Source organism: Alligator mississippiensis, chromosome 1, assembly GCF_030867095.1.
Source record: "Alligator mississippiensis isolate rAllMis1 chromosome 1, rAllMis1, whole genome shotgun sequence".
Taxonomy (NCBI): Eukaryota; Metazoa; Chordata; order Crocodylia; family Alligatoridae; genus Alligator; species Alligator mississippiensis.
Window position 1 is genome coordinate 13,463,097 of NC_081824.1, and position 16,614 is coordinate 13,479,710.

A 16,614-nucleotide genomic window follows, 5' to 3' on the forward strand; every position below is an offset into this window, starting at 1 on the left:
GGCCATATACACATACATGCACATGGCACCCCCTGCCAGACCACCCTGTTCCCACTACCACCCAGCCCCCTCCAGGCTGGAACTCTGCCAGCCTGCAGAGGGCTCATTGCAACACTGCAAAATCCGTGGGTTTCTCCACTAAAATGGGAAACCCACTTTTTCCTCTGGTAAGGTGGGAAATCCATGTTTTACTCTGTTTTTCCATGGGAAATATAAAACCTAGGTCCCTGATGATAACAAATTCCTGTTTATCACATAGGGTTACACCATGGAACAAAGGAACAGTTGTGCTCCTGGCTGACTCCAGCATGGGATGATCTCTGGGGTGATCTAGTTAGGGATGGTCCTTCTTTTAGCAGGGAGTGACTAGATGACCTCCTGAGGTCCCTTCCAATCCTAATTTTCTATGATTCAGTTCTATATATAGTGTGCATATGTGTATATATATATTACTGAAAAAGCCAATAGAGATGTTTACTTTCAAAATGAAGCACCTGCATTCTGGTGAATGTAAATGTGAAAAGTATTCTCTTACCTGATGTCAGTGTAACTCATCAATTATTTGCATTTTTTTCATGAAAGAACTTGGTGCAGCGTGAACAGTGATGAGTTGTTTTTATAGGACGCCTGAAGTTCATGGTAGAGCAATAACTACTGTATACAGACAGGTCCCATTTGTCCTATCAAACTAATTTGTCATTTAATTCAAATAACAGTATGAACACTGCACTACTCATGTATTTTGTGTGACATCTTTCCTTGAAACTGTATCTCACTGTCCTTTACATCATTCCAGAATTTAGATTTACACGGGTGTAACCTGAGGTGTTTGGACCCTAGCTCTTGTTCTAAAGCAGGGTTTCTCAACCTTTTTAGCTTCAAGGTACCCCTGGGAAAATGAAAAGAGGCTATTTCCTTGGCCTCTTTTCTGCCTTTCCTGTGCAATGGGATTGTCAATTTGCCAACGGCAAATTGGCTTAGGGGTTGCACACAGAGAGTGGTGGTGGATGGGTTGGTATTGACCGGTAAAGATGTGGCTAGGGCTTGGTTCTTGGACCTGTGCCTGTTCAGTGTCTTCATCAGTGACTTGGATGAGGGTGTGGAAAACATTCTGTCCAAATTCACTGATGATACCAAATTATAGGTAAAGTTAACGCATTAGAGGATAGGGAACGAATCCAGGTGGAACTGGACAAGTTGGAAAAGTGGGAGGAACAGACTAGGATGCAGTTCAACAAAGACAAGTGCAGGGTGCTGCACTGAGGGAGAAGGAATCACCAGCACACTTACAGGCTAGGGGATGACCTTCTCAGCAGCACAGCAGTGGAAAGGGATTTTGGAGTCATTGTTGATGCCAAGATGAACATGAGTCGTCAATGTGACGAAGTGATCAGTAAAGCTAACCGTACTTTATCATGCATTAGCAGGTGCATGACGAACAGGTCCAGGGAGGTGATACTTTCCCTCTATGAGACATCGGTCAGGCTGCAGTTGGAGTACTGTGTCCAGGTTTGGGTGCTGTACTTTGAAAGGTATGTGGACAACCTCGAGAGGGTTCAAAGGAGGAACACTTGTACGGTTAGGGGCCTGCAGGCAAAGCCCTACGAGGAGAGAATGAGAGCCCTGGATCTCTTCAGACTCCACAAGACAACACTGAGAGACGATCTTGTGGCTGCCTACAAATTCATTGGGGGTGCAGCAAGGAATAGGAGATGCTCTGTTTTGCAGGGCACCCCTTGGAGCAACTAGGAGCAAAGGCCACAAACTGACAGTGAGCAGATTCAGGTTAGACATCAGGAAGACCTGTTAGACCCTGAATCTATGCGGTGCCCAATGACTAGGGAGATGACGATCCAATCGCCCATGGATCCTGTTAGTCATTAGCCAGAGCAAGCACGGAGCAAACACCAGCACACATTGCTCACAACAGCTTTATTCACAACGGAGACAGCTTCGGGCGAGTTCCCTCACAGACACTCAGTCTATGAACACGGGGAGCAGCAACAAACAATAGTTTTCCCCATTTTTAGCCACTTTGGTTTATACTCATTAACATTCACTCTACCCTCGCCCCTCCTATGTTCCACTCATTTCTCCTCCCATCTCAAGCTCCACCTCTGTTTACTGTTTGCGTCATTAGCATGGAATTGCCTATGCATTTCATCATTTACATGTCTTTTTGCTATGAGCACATGTCTAAGGCCTTGACTCCTTTTCTGTGGTCAAAGGGCAGACTTTGACCCAAACCTGGAAGCTTCTGGAGGCTTCTTCACCAATCCCCATTCACCTTTTTGCATATGTTCATCTTGGATTCTGTTACCAGTTACATGTTGTTTTTCACATTCCCGGCTGTTTTTCTATCCCAGGTTGTACCATCTTCACATTCCTAAAGCTTCCCCTCATTCACAGCATGCAGACTCACACAGGCTCACTTGCTGCTTTTTCCTCAGAAAATGGTTGACACAGTTGAGATGGTTACTGAGCATAAGCAAATGGCTGGCTTAGATATTATTCTGCTTTGTGGTCAGCAGCTCTGCTTGGCCACAGGTCATGCCTTTATTCAGCTGCAAATCCAGTGCTCCCCAAGATCCAAATATTGTCACCCTAACACTCCCTCACAGAATTAGTATAGGCAGCAAAAGAGAAACCCAGCTTATTCTCCAGACGTCATCACTTTTTACACACAATACACCCCTTGGGCCTGGCAAAGTAAATGGTGCTTTTGTGTTGCTCGGACAGAGGACTGACCTTTTTGCCCATCATTGGAAATGAGTGAGAGAGTGCTCAGGCTACTCATTTTTGAGCTTGGGACCGAGCTAGGAACTGGGATGATTGTATTATAAGGATATTCTTTGCTTTTGCATTGGCATTAATATGCAGCTCAATTGATTTGCTTTTTAAAAAAAAAATGCAGCATATATATACAAAAACAAGTGGGGGGGGAAGGCAACAAAAGAGAACAATAAAACAAACAATTCAGTAGCCTTTGTGATCTTTGGTATGGCTGAACTTTGCGAGGTCATGGAGGTGATGCTCTGCATGAGGCATCATTTTTGTAGCTACTCTTCAGGTATTTCACAGCTTATCAAGAAGTTTTGCTTTGCATTTCATGGTTTAGCATAGTTGACATCACAATTACTTATAATAATAGCATTTTACAAACTTAGTAAAACACAATTACTACACATGATGCAGTTAAGCTTCATAGTTTCATAGTTTCATAGTTGGTAGAGTGAGAAGGGACCTGAGCAGATCATCAAATCCAACCCCCTGCCATGGGCGTGAAAGGATGCTGGAGTCAAATGACCCTGGCTAGGTGATTATCTAGCCTCCTTTTAAAGACTCCCAGGGCAGGAGCGAGCACCACTTCCCTTGGAAGTTGTTTCCAGATCCTAGTCACCCTGACTGTGATTTCTTCTTGTACTCAGCAACCCTCTTCAGTGATGATTCCATCCTGTAAAATACAAGGACAAAAAGAGAGGGGCCTCACCCCTTTTGGTTAGTTTTTCATACACTTGTGGCTGGCTTTACTTGGTTGGACTCGATGATCTGCTGAGGTCCCTTCCGACCCAAACATCTATGAATCTATGAAAACTCTTATCATAGAATCATAGAAGTCAGGTCAGAAGGGACCGTGTAGATCTTCAAGTCCGACCCCCTGCCTGGGCAGGAAGAAAACTGGGCTCAAATGACCCCAGCCAGGTAGGCATCAAGCTGCTTCTTAAAGACCCCCAGGGTAGTTATCTTTCTCTTGTTTTTTATTGCAGAAAAATAGTAGAGCTTTTTCTAGAGGAACACTTTTGTTACAAAGACCTCAGAAAGACCACAACCAGTCCAAATGTTTTTAACATTATGGTTTCCTATTTGAAAGTACCTTGGTTGAGACTCACCGTTTTAAGGAATAAGGAATAGTAGGAGGGAGCTATTCTTGTATGGAATAGTATCTGCTTCCTGTGTAATCTGTGATGCTGCCAGTGAATAAAGAGAAAACTCAGGATAATCCCAGGATCCTGGTCCAATTTAGCTGCATTTGGGAGGGTTACAGTGCACTGGATGCTTCCTTGTCAAGAGGGGACTGTGAAACGTGAATGCATTGAATTGTGAAATATGTGAATGCTATTTTTTGTTGAATCTGCTAATGCCAGTGCATGTCTAGTTTTACTTTGTTTACAAGATAGTCCATGCCTGCCAGTCTCGTGGCACTCTTTCCCATGCTTGTGGCTGGAGTAATTTGTGAATGGCTTGGACAGAAGTAATGGGGACACCATATTTGATAGGATTTTGCTGGATGAGACTGAGAAGACAGGGCCCTCCAAAAAGAAGAGCACAAGGAAAATAAATCCATTGATTTTTTGCCCATCATCTTGATAGCTAAGCCTTGTAGAAATGTCTAAAACCCGATACCAGGGTGGCAGTCAGCCCTGCTCTCTGCCTAGGTCCCTGATTTTTCGGTGGAAAGATGGTTCTCCTTCCAGAGCCAGGAGAAGCCAAGACCTGTTACTTCTGAGTTTCTGCTTGTTCTTACACCCTTTATAATGGCAGGAGGGTTGGTGTGAGGAGCGATTAAAGGGGAGAGGAGCTTGCAGACCCGTCCTTTACCTTCTCCCTCTCCTTACTGTGGCAGGGGTTCAGCCTTCTGGCTCATGCCTGATCCCAAGCACCCATGGCTCTGGGATGAGGGAGCAGAGGCTCCTAGTGGAGTCTCCCCTAGGCCTGAGGGTGAAGAGAAAAGGAAGACCTTTTCCTAAAGCCACTGGGGGCATGGTGCAATGGAGCTGGGGGGTGTAGGACAGAGATTCAGGGGCTTGGTTTGCGAGAGCGAAAAATGGCAGAAAAAGATGCAGGAAAGATGTGAGAAAGGGAGAGCCATGGGAAAGGGCCAGGGCCCGTCATAGATACTACACTGGGTTGTGTTAACAGGAGTGATGGTTTTAAATAAAGGGGAGTGACCCTTACACTCTACTCAGCACTGGTGTGGCCTCACCTGGAGCACTGTGTCCAGTGTTGGGCCCTGCATGTCAAGAAAGATGTTGATAGGATAGAAAGAGTCTAGTGGAGCACAGCAAAAATGATTAGAGGCTTGGGAAACATGATTTATGAGGAAAATCTGAAAGAGCTAGCTTGGAGAAAAGAAGAGTGAGGTGGGTTTTGATAACAGTCTCCAATAACCTGAATGGTGGTTATAAAGCAGATGCAGACAGGCTATTCTCCGCTGTTGGATATGAAAATGCAGGTGTGGGGAGGCAGCCTGGGCCATGGTGCGAGCGGCCCGTCCTGCTGCCCCCAGGTACTCAGCGGGGTGAGGGTGGTGCAGTGTCCAGACTCTGCTTTCCAGCAGCCCTGGTGGTGGCTTCTTCCAGTGGACACTACTAGTGTCTGGTGTCTCCAGTGCTGTCAGCCCTGGCCCTGTTCCCCAGGCATGCTGGCCCATCTGCTCTGTGCCCACTGCTGGGGGTGGTGGATGGAGCCGGCAGACGGGGTCTCCCTAGAGACCAGCTGGGACCTCTGGGACCTCTGAGTCCTCCTTGCAGTATCTCCTATGGATCCCACCTTGAGCCTCCCTACCTGGAGGGGGACAGCCTAGAGTATCTCCTCATCTCTCCAAAGCTCCTAGACAAAAACAGCTCAGGTGGCAACTAAATTCGAGGAGCCTGCAGGATCTGGTGCCTGGGTATGAAGGTAATTCTCAGTCCTGTCCTTGTATCAGCTATGTGCTGTTATCACTGCATGGCAGATGTTTCACTAAAACAGTGTTTGTGTTTGATCTTGCTCATTTCCCCACCCTCTACAAGCCATCATATGTAGCACAGAGTGCATGGATATTCTTGCAGACAGTTGAATGAAGCCTCTTATCAATGTGCAGCTGGAGTCCAAATAGAAACATAAAGAACAGGACGGTGAGTGACACATGCAGGATTACATGCCTTCATATAAATTAAGGGTGCAGCCACCTGTGAAATCCTGTGCAAAGCATTGGCCGCTCCCCGTCTTAAAGGATATTGCAAAAGTAGATGCGTACCGAGGATGAACAAAGGCCTGACAAATCTCTCAGATTAGGAAAGAGTGAAGATTGGGGTTCTTTATTTTGGAAAGGGGAAAAGGACACAGGGGAGAATTTGCAGGTGTATTAAAGAGTGGAGGATGCAGGGAAGATCAACCAGAGACTTCTGTATTCTTTCAGTCACAACAAGAGACATTGAATACCCATACAAGAGAATTCTTGTCCACATGCTGGGCATGTCTACACATTCATTAATACACCTTAAATACTGAGTATTTAGTTAGGTACTTGCTTAATAAAGTACTAACTAAATGTGCAGTACCTAGAATTACTGCACAGTAGCACGGACACGTGGTTATTTAGTGACACTTACTGTGTATTAGCCGAATAACACCGTGCAGTGGGCTATTAGCATGGTTTTTGCCATAACACACTACTGCGCAGTGTTATTAGGCTAAAGCACAGTAAGAGTCTTGTGTAGACCTGCCTGCTGTATCATTGAGTGTTACCAGATTTGCCCATCACTTTGGGGTGCGCTTATTTACTAGGGATATGTTTCTGGGGTCTCTGTAATTCTATCAATGTTCTGCTTCTGTTACTTGTGTTTCTATATGGAGCTGTATCTCTTCCCTTCTGCAAGTCCTCACCCCCAATGGAGCTATCTTGCAGGACTCAGTTTCAATGGGGCTGGGTTCCTCCAACCACCGAATCAGTCAAACACATATACGCACATACACACACAGATTAATTGTACGTGCCTGAGCCAGGCTGGGCTATTTAGCATTGACAGGCTAACATCGTAGTATGTTCACCAGGGCAACTCAGTTCATCAGAGCAACAATAAAATGCAGTCAGACACGAGCACATGGGTTAACAGAGTGCATCTGAATCAGGTCAGGTTATTCAGCAGTGACAGGCTGACACCCTCACGTGCCTTGAACTTATCCCTTATGTCATCAGGACAATAATAGATGCAGTTAGACCCACGTACACACATGCTAACAGAGCAGGCTGAGTCCAATCGCAGTTTCAGCTGATACCCTCATGTGACTGAAAACTCAGCATGTCCCAATCTCTTGTCACAACGTTCATAGTAGTAACTTCCTTGATGAGCAGAGTCCACTGTAGATTTGGGCATTACAGGGATCTTTGGCTTAGGTAAAAGAAGTGTTGTTGCAGAGCAAATGGGGAGGTAAAGGGGAAGGAAGGGTAAGTGAGAGACTAGAGCAACCAGCTTGACCATCAAAGTTATTTATTGCCAGGTATATGAACTTATGATGATACCACTAGCAATAGCCATACAAGAGAGATAAATAAAACAGTTACAATATTACATAGTTTCAATTAGGTATTGGGGGAAGTCTAGCTCCAGTGTGATCAGCAAAAGTCCGGTTTAGAAAGCTGTGCCTAGAGTGAGAAAGCAAAAGTCAGATTCCTAGAGTCAGAGAGAGAGAGAGAGTTGGGTCTCACCACTCAGCAAAGCTTGAACCAGTCGAGGTTCCCAGGTGTCTGTTGGAGCTTGCAGACAGGCAGAGCCCTCAGCATCATCAATGGAAAAAGAGTGGAACTGGGGCAGCTTTTGGATCCAAGCACCAGGACAGAAACTTGAGCTTGGGTTGGGTTTTGTAGAGAACTAACAATGGCTCAAGGGAGAACACTAGGTCTGTTTATGGGTAAAGGATAGCTCATGTGCTGGATAACAGGAACTGATCACTCCTGGCTGTGGCTGGCATTACTCTGAGGGAGCTCACAATGCAGACAGGCAGATTCAGTTTTTGGGTACCAATAAAGGAGTCATTACTAGAATTAGTCTGATAGATGCTGAGCTGGGTGTGTGCAGACATGGGTTGATTAGCATTTGGAGCAGGGATCCCCATCATGCAGTGCTCCCTTGCTTCTCTGGTCCCAGAGTTCAGTATGGTCCTTGTCTTGGACTCTCTGTTCTCCATCCTGAATGCTAATGAAGGTGCTTTCATGTCCCATCTCCCACGTAAATGAGTTGTCATCCGGTTCCATCTCTGATGTAAATGGGACCAGGGGAGTTGCTTCACTCCTTGTCTTGACTGATTTAGGTGTGTTTCCCCCTGCATCTTCATTGTCTTTTGTAAGTCCAGTGTCCATGTCAGCCCAGGGTGTGCACCATGCACCAACTGGAAGTCACTGCTGCTCCTATGACCTGGGCAGTGAGCACATCCCTGTGCTGCTGTTGGCACTTGTCACCATTAGGAGCTCTTTTCCTTTATCTACAGCTTAATACCTTCTAGCCTGACAACAATACCATTTTGATGATCTCTCTCTCTCTTTCTCCTCTCTCTTTCTCTCTCTCATTCTCTCTGTTTAAACTGGGGATTCCTGAAAGTTTGATCCATGCCTTTATAAAGGAATATAGTCAAACATATCATCACTAATTAGATAATGTATTTCCTTAACACACTAAACACGATTTCTCCTTTTCCCACCTTGAAACCTTAATAATAATTTATGTAGGCCTCACTAAATTTAACATTTTACAAGATGATTTTTCTTATTGTCAAAAATAGTTTGGTATTATCTACAGTACAAAATGATTACAGGAATTACCCATATTACTTGACTTAGTACCGAGACTTTAAAAACAATCTCTGCCAGGGGTATAACCCCACATTTTAGGCCTTCTTTTGTCACCAAGACAGAGGAAATACTGTTGGCCTTTGTTCAAGTTGGAGTTTTTTTGGTTGTTTTTTTCCATTAGCTATTTAGGAGTTCTGACCATTAGGTCTGTAAGGCCTGGACTAAGAGGAGTTGAAGAGTGCCAAAATGTTGGCACTGCAGACACTGCAAAAAAAGGCCATCTCATTTCAAGCTTTGTTATGAGCCACTTGTACAACATGCATTATTTTGCCTTTTATCCCCACAGTTTCTCCATGTACAAAGTGAAACAGTAGACAATCAAAACAAGAACCCCATGATCCACAGGCAAAGTCTTCTTTCCCCTGCTACCACTTGATATTTTCCATGCTCTGCATATATACGGCTTTGACTTCATCAGCTGTCCATGGCATCAGCCGCGTTATGAAGTTGAATTCACATGCCAGAAACTCTCTGTAAGACATGATACCTGCACATCTATACTAGTAGGTATCCCCTTAGTGAGAACAGCAAGACACCTGGGGCTCTCCAAATCTTCTCATTATCTTATACCAGCATAAGACAGTGGAGGGGTGAAGTGTGTGTGTGTGGTTGGGAGAGACCTTTGGAGGTCATCTAGTCCAACCCCCTGCTTAAGGCAGGATCTTGCCTATCCATACCATCCCACAGAAGTGCTTGTTAAACCTATTTCTGAAAATGTACAGTCAACCCGATCACACCACAACAAGGCATATTGCTCAAAGGCACCAAAAACACTCCCACCTGCCACAGGTTGAGCAAGAGGACTGTGGGCAATGCTGGATCCAAAGAGTTTTGCTGTTGTTCAAATGATGGTTTCTCCACACCACTTTATCATCCTTCTTGTTGTAACGTTGCTGCATACAACTGGCTAAACTTTGAAAGACACAATTCTTTTGGATACTGTACAGATAGCAAATTTAGTATAACAGACGTATGCATGAATCAGACATTGTAGCACTGAACTTGCTTTAAAAGATTTTTGTACAAAGATCTTGTTTTGGCTTATCTTTAACTTAGAAGAAAAAGAATTTGGGGTGACATTCTCCCCTGCACAGGCCCCTCCATAGAAATAATACTAATAAACACTATACATATAAAGAAAAAAATCTTTTATTGCAGAGGTTTTGCAACATAGATTCAAACTATGTTATCTCACACAAACCCACACACTATTTTTACTTAAGCCACATATTTCCAGCAGTTTCTGAGTCCATTTAGCACCGATCTGGGTTCCTTCTTAGAAAAGCCTTTGCTTGCAGAACAGGTTTACCACTGCTAGGTGTTAATCCCCCTCTGCTGTTCTTGGCAAAAAACCCACCAAACCAACTTGTAAAACAGACCACAACTCAAACCTGTTGTTCTCTGAAAGTCAGAGGTTTTTCTATCATGCCAAGTTCTGTTATTTGTTGGCATTGCCTAGACAAGTGTATTTTATTTTCTCAATTTTACGTCTGAGGTCACTATCGAAGGTTATATATTTCCTTAACAGTATACATGATGCATAGAGCAATATATTGTGTTTCTAAGCAGAATGAATGAGCCATTGCAGAGCTGCATGTGTCTCACTACTTGAGATAGTTCCTTCTGGACAAGCTTGAGTACTTCGATGCCTTTTCGTATGAAGTCATGCAGACATACCTTTAACTGTGGAACTCATGGCAACAAGAAACTACAAGACAACATGGAAACTAGCACGCCTTCATTCAAAAACTTGTTTAACTCTATCCTGAGCATATAGTTGCTGCAATAGTGGATTGGAACCCAAGAAATCCTTGCGTCTCACAGACAGGGCTGTGACATTTATATGGTTATACAGAATTATAATGGGATCACAGGAACATGATTAATGAAAAGAATTAGAGTGAAATTCTGCTCCTTTAGGCAGATTTCTGTCAATGGGAGTCACACACGTGCTTCGAAGGGCTGAACTTAGGAGTTTAAGCTGTATTCAAAAGGGGGCTTAGATGCTGACATGACTTTTCCAATGCCAATGTTTAGGTGCTGCTGAGATTGACATAGATACTATGCATGCCGTCATAGCACCGAATATCAAGGAAGAAGCCATTGTGATGCATCTATTCAAGCCACAGTCCCTAGCATATTGGTGAAGTCTCTTTCTGGGGAGTGAGAGATGGGGACCTGAATCTGTTGAGGCTGGCTTGGGAATACAACACATGGCTCTTCCTGCTAGTTAGGCAAGTGGACTAATCAGCAGGGAATTATATTCAATATCTTCATTCATTGTCTGGAAGATGGCATGGAAGAAGAGAGGAAGATGGGATGGATTGTACCCTCAGCTGGTTTGTGGATGACACCGAGCTGGGGGAATAGCAGATACACTGGAGGGTAGGGCTGGGATTCAGAGTGACCGAGACAAATTGGAGGATTGGGCCAAAACAAATCTCATGCCATTCAAGAAGGACAAGTGCAAAGATTTTTCCATCCTGCACTTAGGATGGAGCAATCCCATGCACCGGTACAGGTTTGGACTGCCTGGCTGGGCAGGAGCTCTGTAGAAAAGGACCTTGGTTTTACAGTGCTCAACAAACTGAATGTAAGTGAAGAGTGTGCCCCTGTTGCCAAGAAGGCTAATGACATACTGGGCTGCATTAGTAGGAGCGTTACCAGAGGATCGAGGGAAGACGTGGCCTCACCCTGTATTCTGCACTGGGCTCCGCACTACAGAAAGGATGTAGGCAAGTTGGAGAGAGTGCAGCAGAGGCTAACAAAAATGTTTATGGGGCTGGAGTAGATGACTCATGAGGAGTAGCTGAGAAACTTGGTTTATTTAGTCTGGAGAAGCGAAGACGGAGGGGGGATTTGATAGCAGCCTTTAACTATCTAAAGGGTGGTTCAAAGAGGATGGCGCAAAGGCGGTGGAAAGCTGGGGCTAACGGGGCTCAGCCCATGAAATGCAGGGCAGCGGTGGCAGCGCACAGGGCTGCAGGGCAGCCTGGGCACGAGCTGTGTGCGGCTGCAGCAGGGGATACGCACAGACAGCGACACGCAGCCAGAGCCTGCACGCAGCCAGGTTTGCAGCCCAGTGGCATGTGGATGACTGCCCACCACAGCAGGCAAGTCTGTGAAGGTGAAGGGGCCTGGTGGGGGCAGACGGAGGCTGCCAGAGTGAGGGAAGGAGTGGGGCAGATGTGGGGGCAGGGCTTGGGGTGAATGTGGTCCTGTGGCAGGTTATGGGATTGGTGGAGCCCAGCTGGCTTGTCCAGGGGCATGGGGGGGCTCCAGCTGCTGCACACACCCTGGGAGAGGCACAGGGGGCATGTGCCCCCAGATTTGTGTGCAGGGCGGAGGTGGGCTGCGGGCTGGGGCTCAGTGCCCTCGGGAGCTGCATGGCACCATGTGCCTGCTGCCACAGGCAGGGGACGTGGCATAGCCTGGCGGCAATGGGAACATGGCATTGTGCAGGTCCTGAGTCAGCGGGAGTGAGGCGCAGAGCCCCAGCCCACAGCAGTGGGCGGCTCGCCTCTGCCCTGTGCAAAAATGCAGGGGGCACATAACCCCGGTGCCTTCTCTGGAGTGCAAACAGCATCAGGAACCCACCTGCATCCCCGGATGAGCCGCCCAGGCTCTAAATGTCCCACAACCCAGCCCGGGGCCCCATTCACCCCAGGTCCTGACCCACATGCTCCCTCACTGTGGGGACCTTGATCTGCCTCCTGTCCCTTCCCTCTCCACCTGCCCCTCCCCCTCCACAGACTTATTTGCTGGGTGGGGGTGTAAGTGTGTGTGTGTGTGTGTGTGTGTGTGTACTCAGACCCCCAAATAATATTTTCTCCCTTCTCCTATGATGGAGCTGGACTCTTCTCAGTGGTGGCAGATGTCAGAACAAGGAGCAACGGGCTCAAGCGTGGCCAAGGATGTTTAGGTTGGATATTAGGAAGAATTTTCTCGCTAGGAGGGTGCTGAAGCATCGGAACGGGTTACCTAAGAAGGCGGTTGAATCTCCATCCTTGGAGGATGTTGAGGACCGGCTCTATAAAGCCGTGGCTGGATTGGTCTAGTTGGGGCTTGTCCTGTTTGGAGCAGGGGGTTAGATTAGATGTGACCTCCTGAGGTCCCTTCCAGCCCTCGTTTTCTATGAACCTCTGATTTTATGTAAGTGTCCACTGCACTTACCTAATGCTCAGTGGTGCCTTGACTAATTTCCTTTGTGTATCACACTGTGATCTATGGCGTCTCAATGAGCAGGTGTTTGCTATGAATCTAGGGGAGCGTCCAGTTCATCTTGAATTGCCTCGGGGAAGTGAGACTGCCATCTCTTCTCTGGGATGTTCATCTGATTGTGCCATAAAACACCTTGCCGGATATTTCACTTGTGACGTGCAGCCTTGCAGAGATGATGAAATATCAAAAAATGTGTCTGTGGAGCACTCACAAATGTCTCCATGTCCCTTTGACAATACAAAATGCTTTCAGATTATGTTATGGCAGTCTGAAATTTGCATCCTAAGAGTTTAACTCTATTTTCTGGCTTTCTTCATTGAGTTAACAGGATTTCAAAACAGCAGACTAAGGCACCTGTTCACAAACGTACAAGAAGGAGGATGTAAATTAGGGTGTCATTTATATATCTACCAGCGTAGCTCAATTTATTTCTCTGAATCTTCTCTTAAGAGTAGATGAAAGTCCAAGAGCACTGAACCATTTTGCATTAGCAGGACATTTGTCTCCTACGTTAAATGATTCTTTTTATTATAAAAGCCTGTGGTTCTCATGGTCTCCATCAGAGGAATAGAGAAAGTTTTAAGGTAGTCCCTCTTTTGCACAGCCCTTGCATTTTACATAGTGCAGGATCCTGGCCAGTGCCTGTTTCAATTTGGGAATGCTGAGAATCAGTACAAGAGCATGTATCGATGGACAAAAAATTGTAACCTGAATAAGAAAACGTTGCACAAAAATATTTGGTGAAATTGCAAATGTAATGAAGCTTAACCAAGCGAGGAAGTGAATAAGATTGATGAATAAGACCCACATTACCATTTTCACTGCTTTCACATGTGCCTCCATGCTAGGCTTCCCCACACCAGCTGAGCTCCCTTGCATGTGTCGGATGTGTCTCCAGAGTGAGAAGATTAAGAGGACAGCTGAGATGCATAATATGGTGAAACCTATAGAAAGGCCAAAGCAAAAGACAATAATCGTGTTCAGAAGAATTGTGTCTCCTGTGACATTGTCTCCTGTGTGGTTTTGTGAGCAGCTGGAGTTGCAGCTATTATCTGAGATGTTATAAATGGCGATGAAGATAGGGAGGCTGTTGAGTAAGGAAATCATCACTGAGACCAGCAACAACCATGGCATGAGCTGGGAGATTTTTCGTTTCAGCGTGATGAAGAAACGGTAGCTGAAGTTTGCAATCTTCACACAGTAATAAACAGACAAGCAGGCAGCGAAGAACAGGCTGGATGTGCTCAGAAACCAAGCCACACCTGTAAACTTGAAGTATCCGGACTTGCTGTAATAAAACGAAGGATTAAATGTTGAAGAAACAAAGTCTGCATCTTCTGAGAGCAATAGGGAAATCCTGCTGAAACTGAGAATGGTCAAAAGCTGATCACTTGTGGAAAGGCATCTCTTTTTGACCCAGTCAATGCAGTTCACAGCTATAATGAAAGCATTTAGTGAGATCCCGAGAAAAGTCTCAAAGAGTACAGTTATTAGGACAGACATATCTGGCTCCCAGATATTGCCTTCTGAAATGTTGCCTCTGTTATCTTCCATGTCTGAAGACGTTCAGAAAATCTCTTCTGGAAAAACAAGTCGGCGCGTATCGCTGCACTGCTGGAATGGGGTTGGCGGATGTACTACCCTTTGGTCTGTATTGCATGTATAGAAACCCTGGCTTTATGCAGTCCAGCAAATAAAAGCATCAGACGTGCATTTCTTCTCGTGAAGTAGGTTTTTACGTAGGAATGTAAATGTGTGGAGCATTAGTTTACTTAGTATCAGTATTGCTCATGGATATTTGCATTTCCATTCTAATGACTGTGTACAGAGCTGTGGTAAGGTCATTTTTGAGGATGGCTTTGGTTCATGCCAGAACGATGCCAAATCCTGTCCAGATCACCTTTTGTTCTTGCCCTTTAGGAGCTCTTTCCAGGGCAGAGGTGAATCTTGAACTTCAGAGAGGTACCTCTGGCAACTGGTCACAGCGAGGTGATTCAAAGAAACGGGGTTACATGCTTAGTCCCAGGATATAGTCAATGAGGAGAGCAAGACACCCCCACAGGATGATTTTGAAAACCCCGCATGTTTTGGAGGAAGATATGTAGAGGCAGCTAGTAGGAATCGCTGAGCCTAGGGGTATTTCTGAACTCCTGCTTCTCTCTGGACATTACGGATGTATTTGATAGCTGTGCTGGTCTGAGACCAAGTGACATGCACAACTCTAGATTCAGAGATGATGTCTCTTAGGCATTTCTTTCCTGTAGCAGGCCAGTCCCATAGACTGCTCACTCAGCAGCTGCAAACTTTTGGGAGTAATGAGGATGAAGTGTAAGAGTTAGTTAGGCTAAGCTTGCATAAGCTAGGCTAAGAAGCAATTTAAAGGGCAGTGGAATTAAAGGCAATGGCAAGGAGTGAGAAAACATCTTAGGCAAGAGAATCATAGAAGTGGCAATATATGGGACAATCGTAGAATCAGGCCCTAAGTGGGGAGAATTTTAGGAATAGGGGATTTTTCATCTCTGAACTAGTCTGACTGCAAAGTGATAGTGTTTGGTCTATGTTTAGATATCCCTCTTACCATATTAGTATTACTATGGCTTCATGTTAGTGATACATTGATAACAACACGAGGATGATAAAACCTGGAGTGGTCTTTTGTGAGGTTGCCATCCCCACACGCTCTGGGAACTTTGCATCTTCACAAGTTAATCTCTAAAATTTATCCTAACAGGCTGGTTACCTTTTGGTGATTCATAGACTTTCAGGACTTAGCAATTTTATGTTTCTTTTTTATGTATTAACTTCACCAGTATTGCACTTCATAAATATGAACTTCTGTTCTTCATCATTTGAATGTCTTATTCCTTATCTGTTCTCAGTGCTCTATTGTTATGATTACGTCTTAAGATTTAATTTTATTCAGTCATTTAGCTTACTGGAGGGCTTCTTGAAGGCCTCCCTTGTGGGGTGGGGGAACTGGAGGCCTCGCTTGGTCCCCAGACTACCTCTTGGATCAATACAGTGCTCGGGTTTTTTTAAGCTGATGGTGGCAGTTGTATAATCGCCCATTGAGTAGAGCACTTCCAAGACTGCTGTGCCGGCATTCAATTCCCTCCACATGTGAGGGGATTCAAACCTGCATCTCCCACGCAGAAGAGTGCCCAGACCAGGGGTCTGGACTATTGCTGTTTTTTTCCTTAATGCTTAAATGTCCTCTGCACCTACTTTGGACATGTTCAGAAAGTATTTGGATGTTTATCTTGCTGGGGTCATCTGCTCCGAGCTGACTTCCTGCCCTTTGGGGAAGGGGCTGGACCCGATGTTCTCATGAGATCCCTCCTAGCTGCTAATGTCTATGAAATCTATGAAATGTAGGAAAGGTATGAGGTGGGGGAGAGCCATGGAAAAGGGTCAGGGTCCAACATAGAATCATAGCGGTGAGAGCAACAAGTGTGATGTCACGGTGGGGGTCTGCTATAGACCGCGAGACCACAAGGAAGAGGTAGATGAGATTTTCTTCAGACAACTATGGGAAGTTTCCCAACATCAAGAAATATAAGAGCATTGGTTGGGCATGCAGGGACGAAGTCAGGAAGGCCAAAGCACAACTGGAGTTGCAGCGAGCAAGGGATGTGAAGGGTAGCAAGGAGGGTTTCTCCAAGTTTGTCAGCAACAAGAGGGAGGTTAGGGACAGTGTCGGTCCCTTACCGAGTGGGGGAGGCTATCTAGTGACAGATGAAGAGGAAAAGGCTGAAGTGCTCAATGCCTTCTTTACCTTGGTT